Here is a 19,474-nt window from a genome sequence, read left to right as displayed (position 1 = left end):
CGCTTACCTGTTACATTTACGTGATAAAAATAGTAGGTTTAATATTATGTTAATAGTTTCTAATCCTCTCCTCCTGCATAAATATCAATATTGCCTTGTTGTTTCCTTGACGTTGAGAAAATTAAAGATTCTGCAATCTATGATATAATTTTATGTCCACATTTTTGAGAGTTAAATATTAAAAATAACGCAATTCCTTTTAGAAATACATTAATAATAACTGTATTCATATGTAAGAATCTGAATAAGTAATTTTATGACAAAAGTAAGTACTTGCGTTTTTAGATTCTTTGGTATGTCTAGATTTTGGTGACTGACGTCACGATTTTGACGAAAAGAAAGAATATTGTAAGAGGAACACAGGCGGAGAATGTCAGGTTAGGTTAGGTTAGCTAATGTTTGTAACAAATATCAAGAAAATTTTATATATATTTCCAGATTGGTCTCAAATGTTATCAATATAAGTATAAGAGTCGCGGCCTATTACAGCGTTAATGAAATTTTAAAAATAATACTTTTAAGAGTTGAGAAATCAATCGAGTTGAATAATTAATGTAATTTAAATAGAATACATACCACAATGATACTTTTATGACATACTGATACTCTTATTAAGGAATGTATGCAATTTAAAGTTTATAACCTACATCAAATAACAAAGTCTTATTAAAAATAAAAGATACTCTAAAATGTTTACGTTACGTTATTACATTTTGTAATCGAGGTTAAATTTTCATTAAAGTTACGCTTGAAACTTCTTTATACATTCCCATATATAATTACATAAATTAATATATCGAGCTGTATAAGCAAACGTTATGCGTAATATAGCTAACGATTTATAAACGCAGAATATTACATACTACAGTTTATATATGATAAGAAATTTATTACTTACATGTAAATAAACATCTTTCGAAACAAATAATGAATTAATAAAACTACACATTACGTAGTCACACTTGCCAAAACTGAATATTTCATTCTGTGTCAACGTACGAAATTCACGCACTTCCGATGTTTTCTTCGGAAAATGTCGAACATGGCCGAAGATATACGAAATCATTCGTGTATGTGAAAACCGGCTCCTACCGGCAGAGTTCGCAACGTACAACGCTTTGAGTGGACGCTCCGTATCATATTAATTCTTTTATGCGCAATTCGTTTGTAATTTAGTGCGAATAAAGTGTAAAGATCAAGACTGTGCAATCAACCAAGGTCCTCTATCCACGACAGCGTTCTTTATGTAAGTGTTGTTCATGTATCTTACTCGTATGTCGTATTATATATGAATTTCGATTACATGCATCAATTATACGTATTATACAATCTTTGAGAACGAAAACAGTGTTTCACAGAATGTAAATATTATTGATTTTATTTGGAAGTGAAACCTGTGAATTCTATTGACGATTTCAATTGTGCCTCGATTTTCGTGTGAATTAATCGTTTTATCGTTTTATCGTTTCGTTATTATAAAGTAAAATATAGGTTAGTGCGCAGTAGCAAACGTTATATGTCAAGTGTATTACTGTTAAATATAACCTATCAGTAACCGCAAGTATGTTACGGAAGTAGAAGTATATCATCGTAATTGTTACACAAGTATTAGGATTTGTAATATAAATCTGATCTAAATTGAAGATTATTAAAATTTTGATCGTTTAGCCCTCTAATAAATATAATACAATATAATAAAATGGAAAAGAATTCAGGCTGAAAAATGTAGATAATAATTATTTTCCTATTCTCAAACTTTATTGCATTACTTGTATCAGACACACACAAAGATGTTTATAGATGTGTAATAATAATTAATAATTATTATTAATATTGTGTTACAATTACTGTGTTACACATAACAATATTTAAGAAGATATTTCAATGAAATTTATAGTAATATAACGATTTACTGGAGTCTCTCTCGTGTTCTCTCTCGTGTTACATTATCAAAAGATTAAAACATTCTAACTACGATAAACTCTTCCTCCATTTTCACTTAACCACATCGAATCATCAAAATACAGATTTCTCTACCAAAACTACTACTTCTAACGATCCTAATTCCATTCAAACGCAATCAAGTTTCGAGTTTCCGTGCATCAGGAAACTTAATATCGAATCTTTCCCCTATCTTCGATCAAAATTACCGATTCACCTTACCGCAACAACCACCCCTTTCACTTACTCTCACTACTACTATCTCACATAGTTGCGTGTCGCGTGCCAAAGAGGACCGGATATCGCGTTCGACAGTCACGCAGTGGTTGCTTCTTTTAATCACGAACCTAAAAAGGGGCCATCGATTTTTCACATTTCCCCGAGAGACACGCCCGTCTCGCGTGTCTACCCATCGAAGCATCGTCAAATCAAAGCCCCTCTAGCGTGGACTTAAAAAAAAGAAAGAGAGAGAGAGAAGAGAGAAAAAACAGAGGAGAACTGGCTTAATCACTTGGTCGTTTGTCGCCTTCGTTTAACCCTCGAATGGTATGAAAAAGAGGGTGGCTTTTTCGACGACGCGTCGAAGCTTTTTAGCAGGATGTCACGCGTCCTCGTTCCACATGAGCTTGTAGCAGCTGTTACGCGCATTCATCATTCCGCTGATGTCCCTACGTATTATCCTCCCACGGAGTATTTGCAAAACAACCCCTTCAAACAGATTTCGCTCCTGGATAGCGGTGGTCGGCGTTTCCAAGCCAGGAAAGCAATGCGATCGTGGAGTTCAGCGAACCACCCGTGTGGTAAATATTACGGATTGCCGGAACTCTGTCGGCTGCGACTCATTACCCGATGCCTTCGTTCTTTCGACACGCAAGAACGTTAATTAACGATGCGCGTTTTTGCGCAAAGCAAGATCAACTCCATAGAAGTTTGCGCTTTATGGTTAGGGTGAAACTTGTATGTTTTTTGAAGTTGTCGCGGTTGAGGTGGTTGTTCTGTAGTTTGGGATGGGAGTTTGTATAATTTACAGAAATTGAATTTTTAAGATAATAAGGATAAGGAGATGAATGACGAAGGAGTTAATAAACGAAGAACATTAATTAATCAAGTTCAACTTTATAGTTAGGGCGAACAAAGTTTGTTAAAGTTGTTGCAGTGTTTGAGGTTGTTTTGTGGTCTAGGGAATCCGTTGTGTAATTTAATGGAGTTAGATTTTTAAGTTAATATAATCGAAGACGATGATAATGAACGAATTAATGTACGATAATGAACGGAGAATTAGTTAATTAAAATCAACTGTGAAATGCTTTTTCATTCGTATACACAGATTCGATCTCATTAGATGAAATGTTCCTAAGCACAGTAATTCAATTCATTTATTACAATTTACTACGAAGACAGCTTTTACATAATACATTAACGTGGTTATAAACTTTCAGTTCGACGAAATGAAATTAGCACCCTCGATAAAACAACGATTCCACGAGCGAACGAATGAATCATCCATTAAAGTACCCGACGCATCAAGTAGACGAACAAAAACCTATCTCGACAGGAGAATCTCTTCTTCGAACCCTCTCCTTGCCCACCTTTACTCGACATCAAAGGGTTCACGAATTCCGGAAATGCGCTTCTCGAAGGATCCCCAGGCGCTCGCTCGAAATTAGCGCGGATTCGTCGGCGTGGTGACGTTGGGAAACGCCTGGGTAATATAACTTTTGCTCGTAAACGGAAGACAAAGACAGAGAGAGAGAGAGAGAGAGAGAGAGAGAGAGAGGGAGAGAGACTCAACGTAGGAAGAGTGGGAAACAGAGAGGGATAAAGGTATTTGCAGACAAATCAGTCGAGTTCTCTCGCAACGTTAAGCCTCCAGAATCTATCTAATTTAGGGTCATATTGGGAGACATGCAAGATATACCGATGGCGTGTAGGGGAGATTTGGCCCGAGGACCAAACCACTAATCCTTGCGTAGTAATCGATGATTTCCGCCCCTAAATTGTTCCTTCCTCCGTGGGGCCATAGACCAGGATGAACGAAGCTTAAACGAGGGAACCGCGTTGTCGGCGCTTTTGTTCTTCTAAAAGCGGCGGTAGCGACAACGATATAATTGTTTTGATTATTATTGGAGACAGTCGTCGAGTTGTCTGTTTATATTGTAATTGCAAAGAGGTAGGTATTAGAGGTTGATTATTGCGTTGATAATTGGTACTTAGAATTAGCGAGATTTTTAGGTAATTATGAAGATATTATGATATTCCTGGAATATTATTTAAAATGTAAATATTGTTTTCAGTTGAAAAGTAAATTCTGAGATTACGAAAATTATTGATACTGGCTATAGGTTCCGCGTACCGAGTACCGAATGTGAATTCCAATACTCGCGTCGAAAATGCTACGTGTATTTAATGATCGAGTACCTACAACAATTCTCTATTTCATCTTAATAATACAAGATATATTAGCAAAGCGATTAGGATAATAGCAAAAAGTGATCATTCCCATCTCAGTACAAGAGACAGTTTGGTAATTCATGTGACATCGCGACTATCTTGAGACATCTAACGCTAATGAAACGCCCTGGGCCAATAGGAAATTGCGCCTTGGTAAACATTAATAAACTTACACACGCGTCACATTTACTGACATATCGAGGTATAGTGGAATGTGTACATAGTTCCTAATTTCGATAGTAACTTGTTTCATTAAGGAAATTTAACAAAAGTTCAGAAATTTGATTCGTCTCATACTATAGAATTTCTGAAGAAAACTTAAGAGCTCGTATAACTTAAAATAAAGAGGATAAAAGTGACCAATATTATCAAATATTATAATTTAAGTAAATAAGATATAATAATTAATCGATATTGTAGTATTTAGAAAATCATCGCGCAATAAATGTTTCGCTTCCTTAAAACTTGTAAATTCCAATATGTGATAAGAGATTTCAATTCCAAATTGTTAAAACTGCTCCAGGAAGATTAGAATTTTAGAAAATTGATGTGGTAAGGAACCTTCTGAATTCTTCATTCTGTTCAAAATATTATTTCATTTATGAATTCTTTTGAGTACAAAAATCAACGAACGTTTCAACTCTGTTGTACAATAATACAAAAAACAATTAAACCAATGTTTTGCGTTTCACATTTTTAACAATAGAAGAATATAAGTAGTGCTATCTTTTTCACAAGATTATCTATATTTACAATACTTACAATGGCAGTATAATGTTTTGTATCATCTTACAATAATCATTAAGTAGAAATACCAAAATTATACCACTCTCCTCGAAGGAATTAACTTCATATTTAATTTCAAGAAACTCGTCAGCCATATAATCGTTCGATAAAAAAGCAGATGTGGTAAAGATATCACAATCGAGCGGGACAAATCTGTTTCGTTCGATAACTGATTAATACGCGGCACCACGAGAGCAAACCAGAAATCCTCTTATAAAAAGATTACGCTGGGACGAATTTAAGGCGGCAACTAATCACATAATACTTGCCGCGTGGTTTTAAGAAGATTAACGTTCCAAGGATATATGCCGTTCGGCAAATTCTCCTTTATTTATGCTCGCGGTGTTCAAACCACGGTCAGAAACGCAAGCGCGCGAATAATTTTCGGAGGTAACTTTCGTACGAGAGAGAGTATGGATTCTGGAATGCATATTTTATTCGATAACTTCGTAATACCCGCGATACAACTGGTTGCCGTCCGTAAATCCACTGCTTCCGCCACTTCCGTCCGAACGAATTTAAAGCAGCAACTAATCGCGTAATACTTGGCTTAGTTTTAAGGAGATTAATGTTTCGGGGTTGCGTGCCCCTTTGTTCCGTTCCTCTGCATTCCTCATATTCTCTTCTGTTCTATCTGTGTCTTGTTTTGTTGTTCGGTACCGAAGAAGATGGATAAGTATTGTTCGTTATATACGGCGGCTCGTGAAAGTATTCGAACACTCGTAGAAACCTTTTACGAATATATTATGTGTGTTATACTAAGCATTTTGAAATTTTGTTAACTCTATATTGATGAGACTTAGAACAAACATAAAAATGTATATAATGCAAGTATATATTTTGCAAAGATCACGAAAGTATTTAAACAGTCAAGTACTTATTACATCGACAAGTTTCAATAGAACCATTCTTAACATTCATTGTATCTTTAAGACGGTCATTCGCGCTGTCTACTAATTTTCTACTAAATATATGCGTTTGTCATGAATGTCTTGTAACTTCTAGATATATTTTCAGTTTGGCTTGGAATCTTGTCAACATCATCATGACGGTCGTGTCCCATTACAGTGGCAATTAAAAATGCAACTACACGTCCTGTTTAAATTATATACTATATTTTTGCACGCACTCATCGATGGATTCTTTCATATTCTACAAAAACTTCTTTCCGAGAAAAATCGTTTTAAACTACCTCTAACCAATGAATCCACTTTAAGTGGTACAAGTTACAACGAACCCCTTTATCTTCATCATAGCTTTCAAGATGTCAAAACGATCTGCAATATATGTACAAGTTACCTTCCCAGAAAGCTTGTTCGCCTTAAAAACTTCCATCAGGGGAATAACAAAAATGTCTCGGCATGTACAGCGTGTCTTGGTGAGTTAACAAAGTTTTAAAAGAGATCAGAATTGCCGGGTTGCCTGGCTCTTCGTTACCGCGTCCTTCTTTTTCCCTGCGAGACACACCCTTTCCTTTCCGCTTCCATTAACCCTCCCCACTTTACCGATCCCTTCGTTGTTTCTCCGTTTCTTCGTTTGCTCGCGCGCGATAAAGGCTCGCGTAATTATACACGGCCGCGAATCAATCCGTTCGAAACGTCACAGCCGTAGGATTACAGAATAATAACAGTGCCGGCTGTTCGTTATCGCGCCACGGCTGGGTTTAATGCAACCTGCCACGTGAACGAACGAATTCCTGATAAAACGGGGTCGACGTGTTACTTTTGAGGGAACGAACCCATTTATCTTTTCGCGGGACCGACTAGTCCTGAGTATCCGAGAGAACTGCTTTATATCTGACGATGCTTCCGGAATCGCGATCGCGATCTCGATGCTTTATTCGATACGATCTGCTTAAACCTTCGTCCGTGTTGTACCTCCTGTAGGAAAAATGCTTGACTATGAGATTAGCCATGAACGCTTTGAACGTATTTCACGTAACGAGAACGAGGAAATGCGTAATCTTTGGTAAGTTAGGTTGCTGGATTAGCAGGTGAAAATTATTTCCGGAGACGATACCTAAAGCATTTTTGTCGTAGTGTTTCGAAATATCGCGTAGTATTTTTTAGAAATGACTGTTTCAACGGATGAAAGACGATCTTTGTAGACACATACTCGTGTGTCGTATAAAAATGTAATGGTTAACACAACTTAGTAATATCCAATCTAACATTAATAATACTCAGCGCATAATATTAAAAATACCCTTGCTTTAATTCTTTAACATGTACGTTGTTATTAACGGACACATTGCATTTTGACGACTTACTATTTCATTGAATATTCGTTATCGTCTTCACATCTGGCGAAGAATATTGTATCGTCATGATAAGTACGTATATGGTATCGAGTGGTGACCGAGTAACATTTTTACAGTTTTTTCAAGTAATAATTGATAAAGTGAAGCTAAATGCAAAGATATTTATTTGTATTATTTATTTATAGAAAAACTATATTGTATCTGGGGAAGGGAAATAAGGTTCCAGTTACAGAAACAGTAAAATTTTCTTCAAATTCCTATACATTTGAAAATTGTATATTTCAAACGGAGAAACCTTCATTTCTTCCAAATTTCATCGAATCATTTAGGATGGTACCCGGACGACGAGCCGCGGAATTCACGGGTGCCCATAGACGATCAATTGCGATCAATTTCAACGGGATTAACTTTCGACCAGACGAGAAAAAAGAATCCATAAATTCCCTTAAGAGGTCTCTGTGAACTTTCCGCTTGAACACACCGTCGAGTCGTCGTTAAGCCATCGAAGTTCGCTGCTCCAGACCAAAAAGCGAGAACTGAGCGAAGGAAGGAACGAAGGAGGAGAAGAACTCGAGAAAACGAATTGCTAAGGTGGACGTCGACGGGGCCAAATCCGATGGGGTCGTTATGGACGTATGGAGTCAGTGCCCCGATGAAACGTGGTGGTAGCCACAAGGTCTTGGGTGTCCTTAGACATGAAATCGCTCGTCGAGAAACGTAGCCTGCAGAAGATCTCTGAATTTTTTGATAAACTGCGAAGAATAACACGAAAAATGTGTCTTTTTTAACGGTGCATGTAACAGAATGGTCAAAATGATCAATTCATAATTTTTCACAGAAATTTTATGGATTTTTAGCGATACATTTCTTGGGACTTAAAGTTTCATTTTCTTTTTTTTTTTTTTTTTTAGAAAAATAGACGACTAAGGTTTTGAATTAGGTTTACTTGCATTAGATATCTTTCATTTTGATCTCCTCGGTTCGAATTTTATGCTTTAGTCGATGGTTTTACTGTTACATATCGGTATTATGTTTGCGGAAGTTTGTGAAAGATGGTCTGATCAATCGAAAAATTTTAGGAACATCGCTAGCCTAACACAGCCTCGCGTATACGCTCGAAAAATTCTGTAGAAACTTTTTTAAAAGACAATATGTCGTTATGAAAAAGTTTAGTCCTCAAGAATATCGTTTAAGTAGATCGGTACAATTTCACATCACATTTAGAAAGAGTTAGAAACGTTTCATTTCCGGGAAACTAGTTAGCAGAGACCTTCTCATTATCTAAAATGCCTCAAATGACCTGGACTCTTAAGTCCCTTCTAAATTTTCCACCTACAATAGGATAAATTATCACGAGTGCACTCTCATCACGCGAAATGCGTTACTCTTCTGTCTGCTCGTTGAAACAGGAAAAAGTTGGTAACCAGACACGAAATAAGAAGAAAGATGCACCAGCCTGTGGCGCTTTGCTAAATTTCTGCAAAAGTGTCGCTCTCAAAGAATTTCACGAAATTTTCGTGGAGGTATTTTTGAAAGTAAATTGCCGTTGTGATAATTATCCTGATAAAAAGAACTCTTTGCTCGACGGTTTAATAATCCAGGCTTAAGCGACGGCAAACCATTAATTCGAATTTATAACCGACGCTTTAATTGGTTGTAAAACGAAGCGCGATATTTTATTTTGGAGAATGTAATAAGTTTTTACCATTTCAAATATTTCCTAAAATTTTCCTCCATCTGATTGAAACACTCAAGTAGCAAAATCGAGAATATACACTAGAAACAGAAACTTATGCTTCTGTTGATTCGAGCATTTGCGTCGTATATCACTTACACGCTATGAATTTTCAGCATACATTTACAAATTTAAAGGAAGAATAAATGGTGAAAAATACATTGGATTAGTGAAATTTATCCCTCTAAAAAGATCGTTTTCTGTTTCTTTGACACTTCGTCGTTTAACGTCGCAACTCTTCGATTATCAATTAAAGGAAAAAATGCCTCGATCATTCAAGGAAAAATCTCGAGTGTATAGAATATAAATTCGTAGGAAACAATATGAGGTACCAAAAAGAAGCTAAGTGACAGTCAGAGAACGCGATCGATGAAATATCGATCGAACGGAAAGACAAACACTGAGGTCGATTGTGAGAAAGTTCAAAGAGCAGGAGAAGAAAAGTTTAATGCAGAAAAGTAGCAAGTGGGTCAAAGTGGCGGATGGAGATAGAGAAAAGAAAAGACAAAGAGATAAAAGGGGCAGGCAGAAGAAGCTGAAGAAGAAACGAATGAACAACAGAGAAGCAGAAAAACCGGGTAAAAGGACGATCGTGAATGGAATAAAAAGGGATCGTCAAAAAAGAAGGAACGTCTGGGAGGGTAATGGAGAAAGGAAGCGGTAGAAGAAAAAAGAATAATGAAGTTTCAACTTTGAAGAAAAGAAAAAATGGCAGGAGTCATGGGGTGCTACATGCACGGGGATAAATCGACTGTGTACCGATTTCACAACATGCAGTTATTTCGCAAAAGAAGAGAGACAAAAGCTGAAACAACCATTACACGGACGTTATTGCACCGAATGGTTCGTTTTCGTGCTGGAGAGGATGGACGGTAATCGAAACATCGTTGGTCACTGCTTTTTGTTTTTTACCTTTCTTCTCTATTCGACCGGTCCTGAATTCGCAAGAATCACCTATTTGTTTAACACTTTTTCATCTTTTTTTTTTCAATTTCCAATTCCTTTTTTTTTATTTATATGTAGTTTATTTCAGTCTATCTTTTCTATCCTTTTGTTGGCCGCATTTAGGTCGTCCCAGGACGAATTCGTTTCGAAAGGTCCACTAGATGCGTTCGATCGACCCGCAGGGACTGATGTACGCGAATCGATGATAGCGATGATGACCCAGTGTTTTTAATAAAGTTCCGGATAGATGCACCTGTCAGATCGCTATGAATCAAAGGGACCTATTCTTTTAGCGTACTGACAGCAACTGATGGAAAAGCATGTGTTTTTTGTTTTTCGACCACTGATCAACGGAAAAAATGGAAATTAAATTGTGTATCTTAACGCGTATCTCCTATCGAGTATATAAAGTAGAATGATATAAGCCACAGAAAATAATAACCATTTATTTATTTTGTATGTCCTGCCAACAAGTAAAAATACATTGTAAAAATTCAAAATCCATCAAATTCAATAAACATCACCCACTCTTATACAATTCGCTAAAAACAATTTGCACTCTCGCCAAAAACACTCTACCGAGCACGATTTTATCGAAACTCTTTCATATGGACGAAACAGAGGAAAAATAACTCACGAAAGTTCAAAACGGATCACCATTCGTCTAAATAAAAATTACATATAGCAGAAAAGATATAAACTATCCAAAAATAATTACCACTTATGTAATCAATTATTACATACAAACTACATATACAGGGTGGTTGGTAACTGGTGGTACAAGCGGAAAAGGGGTGATTCTACCCAAAAAAAGAAGTCGAAAATATAGAATAAAAATTTTTCGTTTAAGGCTTTGTTTTTGAGAAAATCGACTTTGAATTTTCGCTCGGTACGCGTGCGGTACGTTATAACGGATTTCACTGTAGATCGCTGTCTCGATGGAAAAATTAAAAAAAAAAATTAAAAAAAAAATTTTTATTGTATTTTTTCGACTTCTTTTTTCGCGTAGAATCACCCCCTTTCCGCTTGTACCACCAGTTACCAACCACCTTGTGTATTTTAACATCGTTCTCACATTTGCTACAAACAATTTGCACAACTCCAGAAACACTTCATCGGGCACGGTTTTATCGAAACCTCTTCATATCAAGGAAGCAGAGGAAAAACAGTCTACGTAAAAAGGAAAAGAAAGACCACAAAGGACAAGTGACAAGTGTTTACTGGGAGTTGGTCCTTTATTCCGTTTGGAAAGCGTCTCGCTGACTCGCGAAACTGTTTGTCCTGGCGTTTGGCGAAATATCTCGAGTTGAAGACGCAAAGAAAGAAACAATCTCGATCGGTGTTTCGAGGACGCCGAAAGCAGCGTACCGCGAGAGAATTCACTCTCTCTCTCTCTCTCTCTCTCTCTCTCTCTCTCTCTCTTTCTCTCTTCCCCTCTCTCTACCTGTCGTCAGAAAAAACATCCCTCGATTTGCCTGTTTGCGGCCTCTCTTTTTTTTCCTTTTTTTCTTTTTTTTTTGCTAACCATGCAAACAATGGGGACGTACGCGTGTGATAAGCTCAAACAGAGGGAACTCGAGTCAGCGTACGAGCTACTTTCGTTTGCGTTGCTTCGATGGGACTTACGCTCCAGGTTCGGCTTTTGCCACGTGCCTCCAGAACCGGTTCCACTCCTTTCGAGGGAATCTCGTTCTTCACGAGGTTGGAGGTCCTTCTTTCGCGGCTCTCCGTTGAAAAAATACTCGAGTGTATCCCGTTTCCGAGCAAACCACCCCTCGAATCGACCTTTCGTCGCTTCTCGACCGGCCTCTTTTCCTCTGCCAGGCGAGACAATCCGAAGAGGGTTGTTAAACATCGTTCGTCTGTTTGGCGGACGAATGTTTTCTCAGATTTTTTAGAGGTATACGCGCGGTTTGTAGAGCTTGTTTGATGTTTGGTCACTCGTTGGACCGATGAGATTCTTAGCGAAAGAAAGGATCAAACGCGGCCGTCGAGTGGGATTTGTGCGTATGTTTAACAGTCATATGTTGTTCTCAAACTCTGGGATGTTCTTTCCTCGGTAAATATTTTATGTGTGGTGTATGATAATTGTTGGATGATTTAAGAAATTGACGAAGAATTTAGCGAAGAAAAATATATATGATGACAGTGTCTTAGTAGAACGCTAATAACATTTCAAAGAGTTTTATGCAACGCATATTCATAAAAATTTTCTACAGCTTGATGTTCTGTTCTCGAATTCCGTATGGATTACTTGTAGATTCAGAGTTTTTTCATAAATTTGTGTTAATAAACAGTATATTTATGCAGCAAACTGATTGCCAGGGTTTAAATTTCTTATCATGAATCCGACAATTTCTTTGTATTTCATTCCACGGTTTATTTGTACTGTAAATTATGGTAATGAGGCATGAAACATACTTTGTCCTGTATTCATCAGAACGGGATAATTAACGTAATTAATAGACATGTTCGACGAAGACACTATCAGCGGCGAAAGCAATTTACCATGTTTCTGGAAATAAAGCGCCGTATCCCGTTATAAATATTCCATTCAAGATGAGATCATTGCATCGTATGAAAGCGTTTGTAATAATTGCTGCATAATTTCCATTCATTTGAAATTAATAAATATTAAACAACGCGGTAGAGGAAGGAATGAACAAATTTTAATAAATGAAGCACAATTAAGGTAGAAAGAACAATGTTTAAAAATAATGTAATCACGTCGTTCTTTTATATTAAAAAATGAATAAACGTATCCTTGTTCACGTTAATTCTTTATATTACAGTCTTTTAATATTTTAATTTCTTTTTAATAAGAAATGTTATGTGGTTCCAATAACTTTAAATAATATTCACTTGAGGACTAAAATTTTACATCGTATGTTGCTCATCGAATATTGATATTGTTCATAAATATCCTAACAATATTTAAATTCGCTCAATGTTTAGACTATAACTGAACGATGAATTAATAATTAAATGCAGCACGTGCTACCTTTTCACATAATTGACAGATTACAAATTTACATTGTCTGTTAGGAGTCATAGAGATTATATATCTTATCATTTACTATAGTACTACAGACATTCATTTTTGTAATTTTAATACAGACAAATTTTCGTAAAACTCTACCAGTTGAAAGATTAACATCATTATTCGAATCACCAAAAAATTAAAAAAAAAATATGTTAATCAAACATTCTGTTACATCAGAAAACTCTGCCACTTAATCAAAAATCAATTGACATCTATGTCACTAATTTCGAATTCAGTATCGGTACAGCTTGGAAAATGATCGCAGGCTTTCGATTGACAAAATCCACTGTGATCTCCACAAGATTAGAAGCTATTGTTAGATCTTCACATCACCATAGATTGATAATCCGATATGAAAATCAGATGACAAAAATAGATAATAAAACAGGTAGCATGGCGTTGAAAAGGGAAGGAAGAAATGGAAGGCTTGCTTCTTTATTCACCGAGGAATCTATCATCCTCAGGTGAATAGCACCTGTGGGGTAGTCGATGTAATTTCACCTCGATCGCAATAGATCATCCCTCGATAAAGAGTCAGCTCGCACGTGAAACGAAGAAATAATTTCCTACGGGGCACAGACTCACATCGTGCACGCGACCACTGATATCCCCATGGATCGCGTGCCAGTGCCATTATTTTATTATTGGACTCCCTTTATCCGTCGATCTTTTTACGTACCGTGGAAACCGGATACTACTGTTGTACGGCACATCGTCGATTAAATGTGAACGCTTCTACCCTTCTACAATATTCCATTTACGATTGTTTTTTGACCAAAGCCCAGTGAATTTGTATATTAAGAAATTTTGATCGATCAGTGATATAATACACTACCGTACAAAAATATCTAGACATTTGCTTATTTTTTATAGAACATATATTCTATATTTTAAAATTGTGAACAAATCGAATTTCAATTATTTTGTTTCTTTTCGTGATCATCATAGCTGTATATAATAGGTTTTATTGCATAATTATATTCTTAATTTGGTAAATGGTTACACCTTTAAAGACAATTTTTTCAAATATCTCAAGATCAAGGAGTTTTCACTATACGAGTTCAGTATTATATCAATAAATGTAATAAATCGTATTTTATAGTTCCAAGCTTCTATCACTTACAATTCAAGGTAAATGTCTGAATATCCATATATTAGAAATATTCTCGAAAATCTGGTATAAACACATTCGTGGGATGTCGATGCTATAAATATCCATTAATGATAAATAAAATTTTCATTCTTTTACACGATCAGTAACATGATCATAAAGTCTGCGTACGCCAGCAAATTACCCACGGCGCTGGTTATTACCCTAAATTGAATATACAAAAGCAGCTGCCGCCGTGCAGCGCCGGCAGGAAGTAGCTACCCCTCAAGTGTACTTTGCTCCGCTTCATACATGATATTGGAATCTCTCCGACAGAATCTCGTTTGCCCGAGTCTCGTTTACCGAGACTCTCATTAAACATTCGCATAAATCTGCTGCTTTCCGGCCAGGATCGTGAGTTTTCTTTCCACGCCACGTCTCGCGTCGCGATACGTCTTTCTTGTACCTTCTGTACGTTTTTTCAGCGATCGATACGTGACACAGAAGCGTTAGTAATTTTACGAAGCTGTGGTCTTTGTTGAAATCACTAAATCAATTTCATTTTATAGATTTGGTATATTTTGAGCTTGTATTTTAAAGATACCGATACTGAAGATACTGATTTTATTTTAATGGTATGTTTGATAAAATATTAAGTCGACTAAAATAAGTTCAATCGCGTTTCCTCGAACACATAAAGCGTTGTTATTTTTGTGTAAAATCGAGTTACGCATATAATCGAGGAATAACATATTTATCCCATTCTTTTTATAAATATATGTCCTTCGTAAAAAACATTCTTGCACTAGTACATTCTTCATTCATATACACTAGTGAAAGACAAATGTCGTTATCCATCTAATGTAACATTAATTTTTGTGAAAAAATTACGATGTCCTGTATATTAATGATGATTTGTTGAATCGATAGATTTTTATACACATTGTAGTGTTTTAGTGATTGTAACTTTGACTTTATTTTAATGAAAGAATTTTAAAGAAATAATTGATTCTTGTGAAAAGATTGTGACGACCTTTGTAGTGACTTTGTTTTGTGGAATTTATGGAGTTTTAATTATTCTTAATGGATTTCTATTGATATTAAGAATGTTTTATAAGGGAATATCGAAATTTCGCAGTGACATATTTGAATAATACTAAACAGGTTTGGTTGAGAGAGAGAGAGAGAGAGAGAGAGGGAGGGAGGGAGAGAGAGAGAGAGAGAGAGAGAGAGAGAGAGAGAGAGAGAGATGGTTGCACGAGTGTTAATACGTGCAGAAATTTCTTTTATAGATCGAGTTTAATATTGTGCTTTTATGAGAGAATCGTTTAATTTATATACCTCTTTGAAAAAAGTTTTGGCGTAAATATGAATTTTTCATAAAGGGCGCGCGAACGAAGTTTAATTTTGAAATATACCATTAGCGTGCGAATCGGTGGGGCTTAATTTATTAGCACACATATTGCTAGTTTTATTAAAACATGCAGATGCTGTGAGGTAATTGAAAATTTTTGCTACCTCCGCCCGTGTTGGTACGCGTGTAAACAAATTTTTTTCAGTTTCAAAAAGGGAAAAAGTTTGGTCAAAATAATACGAGTAACAAAATATACATTTAATCCGCTATTTAAAGTGCGTTTAACGATTAACGTTTGATCCTACAACTAAATAATATGATATATAATCATTATGGTTAAGCCGACAGCTTAAAAACTAAATTAATAAATACGCTCGTAAATTTGATTTCCTCGTGAAAATCGATAACGCACAGAAATAAATGATAGAGGCAACGTAGTAAGAAGCATCGCGCAGAACATAACTAGAAAGCGTTAATTTTTCAAGAAATCGGTTTGACATCATGATTCGGATGGAACCGATCGGTTTAACTTCTAAATGATTCGCATATTACCAAACCAACATCGTTAAATTTGTTAATCAATCAGACAGAAACTGCGAAACCATCTTTCTCGTTGTATGTCGATGAAAAACGACAAAATATTCCAACTGAAACTTCGATCTTTTCTCAGAACCCGTAATTTTTTCGTCGCTTAGTGGATTTACGTTAAACAAGTGTCCCCGCAAAGAGTTGGTTTCGTCAAGATTTTCGTAGGTTGGGAGACGCGTAGAAGCGGCGTTCTCGCAGCTACCATTAGCCAGCGAAAATTGCGCCCCAGGACGCACGGTAGCCGGGTAATTAAGTAATTAACGATCTTGATGCGCCAGGTGCTGTCTTTAGGCGGCGAACAGCGACTAGTTTTACGCTCGGCGAGCGGCGATTTCTAATGTAAACGAGAGCAACGCTAATTGGAAGCTTCGTAACACGTGCCAAGCTACATCCGAGAAGTGTCATTACGGAATTGCTGAAGTCGCAAGCCAGTCCCCCGATAGTCCGCCACTTAGAAGTCCTGGAGAATTCCCCAAGCCCATTACTACTGTTTGCTCAGTAAAATTACAGAAACTTATTCTTGTTCTCCAGCGTTTCCTTACTTACTTCTTCCACTTCTCCCATCCTTGCCATCCCCTGTTCCACCGTCGGTATTTCATCCTCGTTCCAAGATTTACCTTCACCTTCAATTCTTTACGAATTTGTTCTCTCTATCTTTCCTTTCCTCCTTTTCTCGTCTATTCAATTTTCCTTCCTTTTGTGTCGTTTGTTTTTGTAACGATTTAATTTCTCTCGGTTTTGTTCTATCGTCCGCTTTCCTCGGTCTGTATCTAACCCAATTCGTTTATTCCATCGATATAACAACATACCAATTAAGTGTTCGCTGAAAGTTTCGAAATCGACGATAACGAGGAGGAAAATTAGAGGGGACAGAGCGATCTTGTAATAAGCAGCCAAGGGGATTCTTTTTCGTGCAATTAGGGTTGCGACGATGGGCTTAACGGGGCGCTTGGGCTATTAAGAGTTGACCGGTGACGAGATCCTTCGAAATTCAATAGATTTTGCCGAGACAGGGATAGAGTTGGTTTTTAGGAAGACGAAGTCTTTCTTTCCAATTAGAGGAAAAATCATGCGAGATTAGATATCTTTACTTTTAAATAATCTCTTTGCTTTTTATTGATAAAGATTAACGATGGGCCTCGGTGAAGAAGTAATACAAGTAAATTTTCTTGTTTCTTTTTCATAGAAATTCTTTGTATCGCAACGAAAGAACCTTTGATCGAGAATCGTTAATTCGATTAGAACTTGAAGAATAAATTGACAGGGTGAACGTAGCCGCGTGTTCGAAACTCGCTTTACGTTTCGTACGAATGGCTGTTTAAAATTCGAAACGGGGACATGAAAAGTTGACTTTGCGCAAACTCGGTGTCGATAATTAGATGTACACACGAATTCAGGAATCAGCTGATTGCGAGGTAAAATTCCAGGTCAGACCTCGTTTTCCGTACGATGACAAAATTTTCGAAATAAACGTGGAAACTCGATACTTGTCGCGGTATTTCTCTCTTCTGACGACACCGGTTCGAATAACGTATTTAGCAGACAAATTCCATCTCCAACCTAGTTATGGCATAAGAGAGTTGGATCTTTTAATTAGGAAACGCTACAAGTGGAGAATATTAATTAATTTTCAAGAACCGCTTTATAAATCGGTTACATTGTGAATGCTGAAATTATTGGATGGTTAACAGCTCTTATTAATTTGTATAAATATTAAAGGAGAAATATTTGCTCGAAGGCAATTTCTGGATTTACAGCGATGAAAACATACTGAGAAAATCGTAATAAATAAATGAAGATCTAAGATGAAGATTTTTGTTTAAAAAGTACTATATAAAAGCTCTTGTCGTTAGACACTTCACAAATGCGATACTATTTTAGGAAAGACAGTATTTTAGTATTACTTTCATCCAATGAGAAAGTAGTAAATAAAGTTCCGTTTGAAGAAATCTGTCGTAAAAAAATCGACACGCTTGGAAACGTGTCGTCAAGCTTGTATACAAATGTCCGTGGATTTTAAGAAGCTTCTTGCCACGGAGGAGATGCGATCGATAAACGAAGAAGTCGTCGTCGATTTTCTTATCCGGAGAAGCAATCACGATCGAATACCAAATGGCGAACAAAGCAGTGGGATTATTCCGCCATTTCTGGCCCGTGAGCCCTAATTGTGGTTCCCATGCTGCTCGAAAACATACCGCCGAGTCATCGGGAATGAGTTTCGTCCGGCGGAAGGAATCCGACGCGCATGGCTACGTACAGAACGAACCGAGACGATCGGATCGGCCCTCAACGAGGCCCTTGTCAGAAGATTAATCGTCCTCCGGACCAGAAGATACGACCCGAGTTTTCATTAAATTCTTCATTAAATTCTCCATTAAATTTTTCATTAAATTCGTGGGGCAACCATTATTCTCGTTACGACTTTGTCTTAGTATGTACATCGCGAACGTTGCTTCCACTTGGTATAGTCATTCTTGATTTAAATTGATTTGTTCTTTTTTTAGATAAATGCACGAATTTTATTATTATTTTACTGTAATAAAATTCGAAATATATTACTGGTTATAGATATTTATCTATAGTTAGATTTCGTTTTTAATCTAAGGATATGGAGAGTTATTAGAGAGAAAGAAAAGGAAAATAGGGAACGATATGATGGAAATCAAGAAGTGAATATTATATATATAAGGCTCCTGTAAAAAATTAATTTATCTAATTTATCTAAAGGACATTAATTTCTATTACAAAATCTTCATCCCTATCGAAAGTCTTCAATGTAGAAAAAGTCACTAGAAGAAAGGATTAGCAGCTTTGTTACGAACGAACTAATAGCAGATACGCAATAAAATTTAATTTCAAATAAAAGAAACGAAAGAAGGGATTCATAGATTTTTAATGAGATATTTGTTTCATGTTAGCGCATTATAATTATATTATATATATATAATATAATTATAATTATTATATATATATATATATATATATATATATATATATATATATATATATATGTCCGCTTCTATTTATATTTATAAGCAATATACAACATTTGCAAAGGTTAATGACCAATTTTGATAAATAATTCATCATCATAGAGACCATAAATCTGTCTCAAACATGAATTTTAAAGATTTTAATTTGCAATTGTTCCGTTTCGTTCCTCATTATCTTGATAAATAACTTTTTACGCTCGAAAACAGAAAATTGCAACAAAATTGCATGAGTTGTTTTGCTGTTTAATATGCCAATCTGTTCATTCCGATATGAAACACAAACAGTTA

The 19,474-nt window shown here is 36.2% G+C and overlaps 1 long non-coding RNA gene across 1 annotated transcript in view; it reads left to right on the top strand.

Annotated features, from left to right (window-relative positions):
- The first annotated feature begins 1,110 nt into the window (after positions 1-1,110).
- LOC138182009 (uncharacterized) overlaps positions 1,111-19,474 on the top strand; it is an 80,421-nt gene continuing 62,057 nt past the window's right edge. Inside the window, exons 1-4 of the long non-coding RNA XR_011173670.1 lie at positions 1,111-1,246; positions 3,381-3,765; positions 3,831-4,111; positions 6,196-6,556. This is a non-coding gene — a long non-coding RNA (uncharacterized LOC138182009). The remainder of the gene's footprint in view (positions 1,247-3,380; positions 3,766-3,830; positions 4,112-6,195; positions 6,557-19,474) is intronic.

The sequence above is a fragment of the Bombus flavifrons genome, chromosome 7, assembly GCF_040668555.2.
Source record: "Bombus flavifrons isolate JBK064 chromosome 7, iyBomFlav1_principal, whole genome shotgun sequence".
NCBI lineage: Eukaryota > Metazoa > Arthropoda > Insecta > Hymenoptera > Apidae > Bombus > Bombus flavifrons.
This window is presented reverse-complemented; position numbering and strand designations above follow the sequence as displayed.